The following is a 10,707-nucleotide window of genomic DNA, read 5'->3' on the forward strand; positions in this document are numbered from 1 at the left end:
TCCACACAAAGCCTTTCTTCTACTCAGTGGTGTGGAGCACTATGACAGTACCCAGCGAGTATCAACAGACAAATGGAAATATACTGTTACAATGCTATTATTAGTATTTATAACAGCTCTAGTGCTCTTGATAAATGAAGCCACATTAATTAGTTTCAGGATCTTATTCTCACTTTGGCATATCCACTAGCACTTCTGAACATGCAATTAAAATATTTCAAAATGTCACTTATGTTTGTAGTATGCATTCTACAAGAAATGCATACTGATTATGGCCACTTGATTTGTACTAAGTCATATACTTTTAGAAACAAAAATATGTTAACATTTTAGGGGTTAAGAAATCCCTCCAACACTATTTGAAATAAAGTTGGATGAAAAATAAAGCTATGAATGATCATACAAATGTATAAGTATGCTCTTTTTCTGAATTTGAAATAGCTCTTTTTCTTTGAAATTCCCTAAGTTAAAGTTAACTTTTTATTAAACAAATGGCAAAGTTGATTTGAAAGTTAGATGCTGACCCCTTCAGTGACTTTAAAACGAGCTAGTCCTCCACTCAAGTTTTTAGAGACTGATTTTCATCTTTGTCCAAATAATATCAGAAATCTTTTGGCTCATAGTAATTATAGTTTAAAATCAAATTGCTACTTTTTTTCCCATTAAAAAGAAAATTAAATTTTAGATTAGATAGATGAAGATAAAAATGCACTTATAGATGTAGACACAGATTTATATCTACTCATAAATGTGTATGTATGATTACTTAGATAATATTCTTTTCAAATGATTTGGCCAATGTAACTCCAATATGGTGTTAGGTGGAAGCAGTCAGAGACCAAAGTTAAGCTGTGAAAGATGCCCTCTGCAGCTACCTACTTCCTTGATCCTAACAAGAGGCAGGTGATGTCCAGACAAGAGTAGAGGCATGTTGTCAATTACTTACCTATATGATAAACTTGATTTTGCAGACAGATTATGTTATGTGGCTGTCAGAGCCCACCTGAAATTAATGTTTAATGCTTTAAAAAATGAAATATGTTTCTTTAAATTTTTAATTCTCTCTAAAATCAGAGTCACAGAAAATGCCTACATTCCTCCGCAACTCTGCAGTACTCTCTCTAGGTGCTATCAGAAGTAGATTTAAGTGTTCTTCCTGTTCTGGATATGTGAGGGAGAGTAGAAGAGATCATACCAGGGAAAGAGTGGATGCAGCTACTGTTAAATGTGGTGAGGTCAGTAAAGTAACTGGAAAAAAAAAAAAAAAAAAAAAAAAAAAAACACAAGTCTGATGTCCTTCATAATAGCATTTTATATATAATGCAGCAGGTCATATGTATTGCACAATGGGTTAAGAGTTGTTTTGCTAATTATTTTGAAAAGGAGGAAATATAAAAAGGGATTCCCAAATTAGGAGTCTGAGGGAGATGACAGCCCTGTTGGGAAGATCAAGCCAAACCTTGGTGACATGCTTGGATGGTACCACAATTCCACCTCCTATGGGAGAGAAAGTGGTGAAAGTTTTCTTGAGAAAATACAAATAGGGCATAAGTGTATGAGCCAGGAAAAGTGGGATAAGGAAGAGAAATAAGCAGAAACTGGGAGAGAAATTGAAAGTGAGAGAACTGGTTGAAAATGCTTGTGAAGACTCCTCAAGGAGAGATTAACATGAAAGAGACAATGGGGCTAGAGAAAGCCTCCTCCTAATTTCTCTTTTTCTCTTCACACTCCCTTTTGCACACTGCTCCTGTATGATTCTCTCCTTTACAAAATTAATTGAAATTTTAAATCCACAATAATTATATATTTTTCATGTGCAAGATGCTTTGAAATACGTACACATAGTAGAATGGCTCGATTGAGCTAATTAATCATATACATGATCCCATATACATTTTCCCACATAAAAAATTATCGTGTTTTGTGTGGTAAGAACACTTTAAATCTTCTCTCAGTGATTTTTAAGAGCACAATACATTGATATTAACTACGGTCATATCTATGGTACAACAGAACTCTTGAACTTCTTCCTCCTATCTGTTTACTTGCAATTCTCTTCTAACATAGAGTTCATGTACCAATAGAAATAGAACAGAGGCCACCAACAATGGTGAATGGCATTCTAAAGTGTAAAATATATGAACTCTGACTATCATTTTAGTGGGCAAAAAGTAAATGAGAGTAGCACTTTTTAAAAAAGAAAAATTCAGTGATATACAACAGAAAGCATTTTCATATCAGATTGACACTGGCATGAGAAGACTTCACATTAAGTAGGAAGGTTAAGGAGAGTGAAAAATGAATCTTTTATTATTCTTGGAAGCTGTATTATAATACATAAACTGATATATTCTATTAATTTAAAAAGGATTCTTTGAAGAGCTTGTATTTTATTCGCTGGTAGAATATGACCTTTTTATTGTCTAAAATTGATTTGATTTCTAATAAAATATTTGCTTCAACCTTGGGCTGCAAGGCACCAGATAGTTCAATGTGAGAAGGTAATATGAAAAATCATGATATTTTTTCATGCAGCTCAAAGCTTCATGTGCTACCCATCAAATTCATTTCCTTTGTACCTAAATCTGTCATAAATCTTGGCATCCAAATATGAAATACGGTTGCCAACAATAATCTACTGTCAATAAACTTAATAAAGCCTTCAAGTGATACAACGCTTTCTGGTGGCTTTAAAATGCTTCACAAATAGATTATTGATCTTTATTGTTGATGATGACATTAATAATAATCTACAAATAACAAGGAAAGAAAGGAATGGGGGGAGTGTTAATTAGTCCCAAACACTGGAACTCTATTTTTCTTTTAAACGTTCATGATTGAAAATAAATAAATGGGCCAGGCGCGGTGACTCACGCCTGTAATCCCAGCACTTTTTGAGGCCAAGGCAGGTGGATCACGAGGTCAGGAGTTCGAGACCAACCTGGCCAACATGGTGAAACTTCCGTCTCTACTAAAAATGCAAAAATTAGCTGGGTGTGGTGGCACGCATCTGTAGTCGCAGCTACTCGGGAGGCTGAGGCAGGAGAATCACTTGAACCCAGGAGGCGGAGGTTGCAGTAGCTGAGATTGTGCCACTGCATTCCAGTCTGGGTGACAGAGCAAGACTCTGTCTCAAAAAAATAAAAATTACTAAATAAATAGCTAAAGAGATTCATAGGTAAATTCAAATTGTGATAGAAATTTCTATTTAGTCCATAGAAATTAATGAAAATTGATCCCACTTTTAAAAATTTAACAATTGTTTAAAAATTGGATAACCTTTAGAAAGACAGAAATAGTTTCAAATGTAGGTATTAGCGGGCTTTGATTTTTTTCCTCACTCAACAATGAATGAATCATATATATTTGAGTGGGTATGATACTCGATGTTTCTTTGCAAGACTTGTGTTTTATTCTCTTGAGGATCAATTGGAGAAAACACAATATGAACAATGGAGTTAGAAATAATTCTTAATGCTCATGTTCAGCTTCATTTTATGTCTGTCAGTATCCGTTGCCTAGACTAAATTTTGTTAATCACGGAAGGAAATCCCATGTTTTCCCCCAGTAACTAAATATGTGCTTCATAAAAAAAAAAAAAAAAAAAAAAAAAAAAAAAAAATCAAGAAACAGACAAAAAACAACTTATATTACTTGTACCATCTTAGTTTTGATAATGATGTAGCATATTTCAGATTATTATGACTTTAAATTATTAGTCTTATATTTAGAAAAATGTGTATTTTGTTACCAGAAAGCTCCAGTGTAGTCATGTTGAATACTTTTATGCCTAATTGTTTTATGTGAGATTTGTAATATGTAAAGTGAATATTGACATTCTGTCTTAAAGCAAGAAGCATCTTAATCTTATATATAAAGCAACAAAGAAATCAGAAGGCTCCTCATTCCGTAAAACTGTTAACGTTGCTAGTCTAACAGTATAACAAAGGGAAAGCACCTAGGGTACAGGTGTTGAAACTGTTAAAAACGCTGTGACAAAAATTCTTTTTTATTGCTATGTCCCACCATAGTGTCAGGGTGGGGAATGGGATGCCACATTAGTGAAGAGGACAATAAACAATATCAGATAGCTGTGGACAAAAACTTGCTACTAGGTAATATTAAGCAGTGCATGGAATGTGCATTTACTATTGAAAAATCAGGTTCAGTAAGAATTTATTCATTTTACACATGCTTGTGACCAGGTGGGAGAGATACAAAATAGTAATGATATAGTCCCTGACTTCAAGGCCTTTGAATTTAATTGGAAATCAAAACACATCTAAGTGAAATGATAAGTAACACTATTAGATAGTGAGAATAAAATAAAGACTGGCATTCCAGATCATATGATAGTGCTTGCCGTATTATGCATGTCAGTAGAGCGATGCTTGAGAGTGCAAAAATTCCTGGTATGATACAGAAGAAAATACGTTTTCTATTATCAGATTATATTGCAAAAGTCAAACCACTTTTGGTCTATGGCTGGGAGAACCTATCAGAATTGATATTTGTAATACTGATCATCTCATTGTCTATTCTCATCTTTACTATTTCCTTATTTGACGAAAGGATTAAACAAATTATCAGTCAAAGCTTCAGCTTCAATTTCAGGTAGTACCAAATTTTTTTTTTTTTTCTTTTTCTTTTTCTTTTTTCCTTTTTTGAGACGGAGTCTCACTCTGTCGCCCAGGCTGGAGTGCAGTGGCGCCATCTCGACTCACTGCAAGCTCCGCCTCCCGGGTTCACGCCATTCTCCTGCCTCAGCCTCCCAACTAGCTGGGACTACAGGTGCCCGCTACCACGTCGGGCTAATTTTTTATACTTTTAGGAGAGACAGAGTTTCACGGTGTGAGTCAGGATGGTCTCAATCTCCTGACCTCGTGATCTGCCCGCCTCGGCCTCCCAATTTTTTTTAAGGATCACTCATTCAGCCATCTGATGCCTCACTAATCTTTTCTCACCAATGAAAATTGTCATTAACTTGAAGAGTTCTAAATATTACACGTGGTTTCTTTGTGGTTTTGTTTAAGAATAAAACTGTTTTTATTAATATCCAGAAACAATAATTAATTTCTTTTTTGTTTGTTTGTTTTTTGAGACGGAGTCTCGCTCTGTCTCCCAGGCTGGAGTGCAGTGGCGCGATCTCGACTCACCGCAAGCTCCGCCTCCCGGGTTCACGCCATTCTCCTGCCTCAACCTCCCGAGCAGCTGGGACTACAGGCGCCTGCCACCATGCCCGGATAATTTTTTGTATTTTTAGTAGAGAGGGGGTTTCACCATGTTAGCAAAGATGGTCTCGATCTCCTGACTTCGTGATTCACCCGCCTTGGCCTCCCAAAGTGCTGAGATTACAGGTGTGAGCAACCTCGCCCGGTCATAATAATTAATTTCTCTCACCCCCTTCAAGATGGACTTTTCATTATCATCTCCTTATTTTACATCAGTGAAAACTGTGTCTTTGTTATTTACCAAAGAGGAAAAATAAATATCTTGAATTTTCAACAGTTACTTACATGTAGTACATTACTTAGGAATTGATATATTTTATTACAGATATTACTAAAACAAAAGAAGTATATTGTATTAGGAAGAGAAAAAAACACTTATTGAATGCCAAATATTGCCAGATAATGGTGTAGATGTTTTAAAAGCCATAACAACTTTTAAAATATTATCATTCCAATATTTTTTCTTGCAAATTATAAAATCAAAGCTCAGAAAGTTTAAAACTTGCCTGAGATCACATAGCTAAGAAAAAAATTTAAACATATGCACATTTGAACCAAATCTAAACTTTCTCACCAAATCACAGTACTTCTCAATATAAAAATATTATCATATAAAAGCATGTTTACTTTCGTTTGATACTAAGGCTGTATGGGCTATTAAACAGGATGTTAAGCTTCTCCTTTGTGAGGCTTTAAATAATTTTTAAAGTGGAATTTCAGTGTGGAAATAATGTTTAGAAAATAGTGACTTATATAATCATGATTTTTCAGATGATGAAATTAAGGATCAGAAAGGGAAGATTTGTTCTCCAAGGTCAAACCCAGCATTCTGGAGGAAGAGGCAGGACTGAAAAAACCATTTATCCTGGATATTAATCAGTACTGATTCATTTATGAGATGTTTTCTTATGTAATCTTAAGATAAGGGAGTCAGGATTCAATGAACTCAGATTTTTAACAGGATGTTCCTCTATTAATTGGGCCATACATATAATATTTAGTTCACTGCAACAAATTTTGAGTGATACTTATGAAACACGGCCAAACATCAAAGAAAATTCTGAGTATGGAAGAAAAATAACCAGCTGAAAAGTTTTAGATTTATATGAAGCTAAGGAGCATGCATCTCTCAGTCACTATATATGCAACGCTCTCCACCATGTTATTTTAACACCAGATGATTTTCATTTCAAAATGGCCAGCATGGGAAAATACAATTGTTCAGAATTCTTAAAACATTAAAAGAACTTGATCAGATGTCACTCCAGAGATCCTCAGAGGACTAGGGAAGGGGAAAAGTTGCGGGCTTAGGCTGCATAATAAAGAGTCACAAACCTACACAAAACCTCCATGACTCGCACTATGAAGAGGAAAGGACAAAATGAATAATATGAGCGCCAAAGTGAAACTCCAGTAGACAATTTCTGAGAATAGTCTAGTGCATGAAAATGTACACTTGGTGAAATTTTTTTAATGTACCACCATATTCCAAATTTGGCTGAAATACAAGTCATATTTCCTCCTAGAGATGGGAGGCAAGGAAGAAAAACAAAAAGAGAAAAGGGAAAGAAGAAAGAAGAAAAATCTTATTTTGCCTCCTGAAGAAAGTCTTCCATTGATGACTGAGGTTGGTCCTGTCCTGACATCAAAAAGCCTGCTAATCAGTACCAATTCATTTATAAGATGTTTTCTGGAGCACTCCACAGACAGCAATGGGCCAAATTATCTGGGGAAATAGGTCAGGAAAAAGAAGAAACCAGGGATAAGGGCTTCTAATTATAGTTTTTATTAAAATGACAATTGTAATGAAGTGTCAAGATTTTACTCTACTATAAAACTGACCCAGAGAAAATAACCTAGGGCTACCTATATAGATACTAGTTCTAATTCTTGCAATAAAGAAAATTAAGCTAACTATTGTTTCTCATATCTATTGTATATAGAAGGCTTTTAAAGAAAGATACGATAAATGCCTACTTATTTATCAATATTTTATGTTTAATGTGGATTAAAGTCTTCAAAATTAAAATCCACCCATGTATTTTTTTTTTTTTATCGCGGAGTCTCGCTCTGTCGCCCAGGCTGGAGTGCAGTGGCGCGATCTCGGCTCACTGCAAGCTCCACCTCCCGGGTTTACGCCATTCTCCTGCCTCAGCCTCCCGAGTAGCTGGGACTACAGGCGCCGCCACCACGCCCGGCTAATTTTTTTGTATTTTTAGTAGAGACGGGGTTTCACCGTGTTAGCCAGGATGGTCTCGATCTCCTGACCTCGTGATCCGCCCGTCTCGGCCTCCCAAAGTGCTGGGATTACAGGCTTGAGCCACCGCGCCCGGCCCCACCCATGTATTAAAATAACCGTATATTTTCTTTTTTTGTCTTTTGGTCTTTTTTCTTTTTTATTATCCTTTAAGTTCTAGGGTACATGTGCACAACGTGCAGGTTTGTTACATATGTATACATGTGCCATGTTGGTGTGCTGCACCCATTAACTCATCATTTACATTAGGTATATATCTCCTAATGCTATATATTTTCAATGGAAACAACTATTTACAGGCAAGCACAACATAGATTTAAATGACTTGCTATTACTTATGACACTCAACTGGGTAAATGTTTAATAATTACCCATTTTCCTGATAAGATACTGATTATTTTTAATGAAATAAAATAATTTTTACTTATTAATCTGAAAAATCAAGTGGCATAATTGTTTACTCTTGTTTAACCATGAATTTTGTTCTAAATCCTGTCAAGAATGAGATAAAAATAGTCAACAAGACTTTGTCAATGGCAACCAAACATGTTTCCCATATTATTGTATTTACTGGCTTTTCTTTAAGAATTTTATGGGCTAGGTGTGGTGGCTCACCTCTGTAATCCCAGCACTTTGGGAGGCCGAGGTGGGCGAATCATGAGGTCAAGAATTTGAGACCAGCCTGGTCAACATGGCAACACCCCATCTCTACTAAAAATACAAAAATTAGCTGGGCGTGGTGGCAGATGCCTGTAATTCCAGCTACTTGGGAGACTGAGACAGGAGAATCGTTTGAACCAGGGAGGCAGGGGTTGCAGTGAGCCAAGATCAAGCTATTGTACTCCAGCCTGGGTGAGAGGATGAGACTCCGTCTCAAAAAAAAAAACAAAAGAAGAAGAAGTATTTTATGGCCAGGCGCAGTGGCTCACGCCTGTAATTCCAGCACTTTGGGAGGCCGAGGTGGGCGGATCACCAGAGGTTGGGAATTCAAGACCAGCCTGACCAACATGGAGAAACCCCATCTCTACTCAAAATAAAAAATTAGCCGAGTCTGGTGGCGCATGCCTGTAATCCCAGCTACTCAGGAGGCTGAGGCAGGAGAATCACTTGAACCCGGGAGGCGGAGTTTGTGATGAACCGAGATCGCGCCATTGCACTCCAGCCTGGGCAACAAGAGGGAAACTCTGTTTCAAAAAAAAAAAAAAGAAGAATTTTATATTGAAAGTAGATATAAAACCTCCTAGAGTTATTAAAAACCAAGCCTGTATCAGATATTAAAGTCCACTGATGTTTTGATTTGCATTTTGTAACCAGGGAAATCATAATTGTGAAGTGATGGCATTTATGAACAACCACATTTTGAGGGCTGCAGATTCTTTCAAAGTAAGGCAAATGTTCACCTGAGGAAGCAGGGATTTACTAGAGATGAAAGGATTGAAGGACATAATGGAAATGCTGTTAAGGGTTGTGGTTAGAGACCAAAGGCTGCTTGGGAAAGTTTGACATTCTTATTTGGTTTAATACACTCAAAGGGATATGGGAGTGAGACAAGGCCAGCTTTAACATTCACACAGGGTAGGCATTATTACATTTTAAAATAATTAAACTTTCAGGACCAAGGGCATATTTTCTTTTCTTTTCTTTTCTTTTTTTTTAAATATTCTTGTAATATACAAAGTAAACCAATTTGAAGCTGCTGTCAGAGTACAGAATATGGTCAAGGGCTAAAAATGAAAGACTAGATAAGTAAATAAATGTAACAAGTAAACAAGTAAAATTGGAAAGACTAACATCTTGCTTTACAAAATAGAAGTACCTTAAAACCATAAAACAGATGGGCCAGATAATATTATCTCTGGAATGTGTCTGCTGAAAATTGAAAATTTGGTAGTCTTTCTAAGATACAGAAAACACTGAGCACGTATGAGTAAAAGTATTCTTGTGCAATAATGATTTTGCTCGTGTGAAGGAGGAGCCTGTATTATATTAGTCATGAAGGAGAAAAATGATTCTGATGGTTTTGGAGATACACTATTACTCATATTTAGAACTTTCCAGAGTGATGTGTCCTCTCTGAGAATATTTTTCATGGCTTTTCATAAAACACACGATAGGTGGTTGGAGACAATTAATGTTCATTGAAACTTAAACCTTCCTGGGTTTAAGTTTTTGGTAGGAGATTCAACACACACACACACACACACACACACACACACACACACACACTGAAAGGGAAGGACTGGATGAATTTGATGGGTTTGTAACATACTGCTTTGTCTCTCTCCTCCTTAGGGGGACTGTCTCCTCCTAAAATCTCTGCTGGCAGCTCCACAGTCTGAAACAGTCACAAGTCAGAGAACTACAATACAATTATCTCCTTGCTCTAATGGTTCTTTCCAGACAGATGTAACCCTAGGTCCTAACTTAGGCTAAAAACAGTGAGAAAGTCTATGAGAGAAATGCAAGCCAACTAAATAAAAGGCCTTTCTCTTTTGCAGTTGTTATTAATTTCTCCTAGCTTGCCTTTAGTCTCATTCCCCTGCCCCCGCCGCCCACCCTGTGTCCTTTAAGATAGCCCTCTCAAAACCTCATTAAAAGGGTGAAACTCCAGCACTTTTGAATGCTTATTTAAAACTGCTGAATTGGGCCAGGTGATAAAGAATAGTGGGAAGGGATATCCTTTCCAAAGGAGGCTATAAAATACTACCTTACGTGCTTAATTCGTCTTGGCACTCCCGCATATTTTGGTTAATTATCAGAAATTAGCTTGAGGAGAAGATTAATCTTTTTACTTAGCCAATACACAACTGGTAGTTTCTACTTAGTCAAGTCCCATGACAGCTTCCACTATTTCTTATCATTATCTAGAAAAATGAGAGGCTTATGTGGTGGAAGAAAGTCTCTATTATCCAATTTAGTTCATTAGATATCTGGCTTTGGTTATGAAATGAAGCACACCTAAATTTACAAAGAGAGAGAGAGAGAGAGAGAAAAAAAAAAAAAACAAAACAAAACAAAACAAAACACCTTTCATCTTGAGTGGGGAAGTATTGTCTTTGTGAGGAAGTTCTGCTTTGTTTCCTCCCCAGGACATGAGAAGAATTACATTTAGTAATCAAAGATAGAAATTCATGAAAGAAAGGAAGAGAGAGAGAGAGAGAGAGAGAGAAAGGAAAGAAAGAAAGAAAGAAAGAAAGAAAGAAAGAAAGAAAGAAAGAA

General features: G+C 36.3%; 1 protein-coding gene across 5 annotated transcripts in view; it reads right to left on the bottom strand.

Moving 5' to 3' along the window:
* Window positions 1-10,707, bottom strand: part of PCDH7 (protocadherin 7) — a 535,818-nt gene that overhangs the window by 165,211 nt on the left and 359,900 nt on the right. The window lies entirely within an intron of this gene.

This window comes from Papio anubis, chromosome 3 (genome assembly GCF_008728515.1).
Source record: "Papio anubis isolate 15944 chromosome 3, Panubis1.0, whole genome shotgun sequence".
Classification (NCBI taxonomy): Eukaryota; Metazoa; Chordata; class Mammalia; order Primates; family Cercopithecidae; genus Papio; species Papio anubis.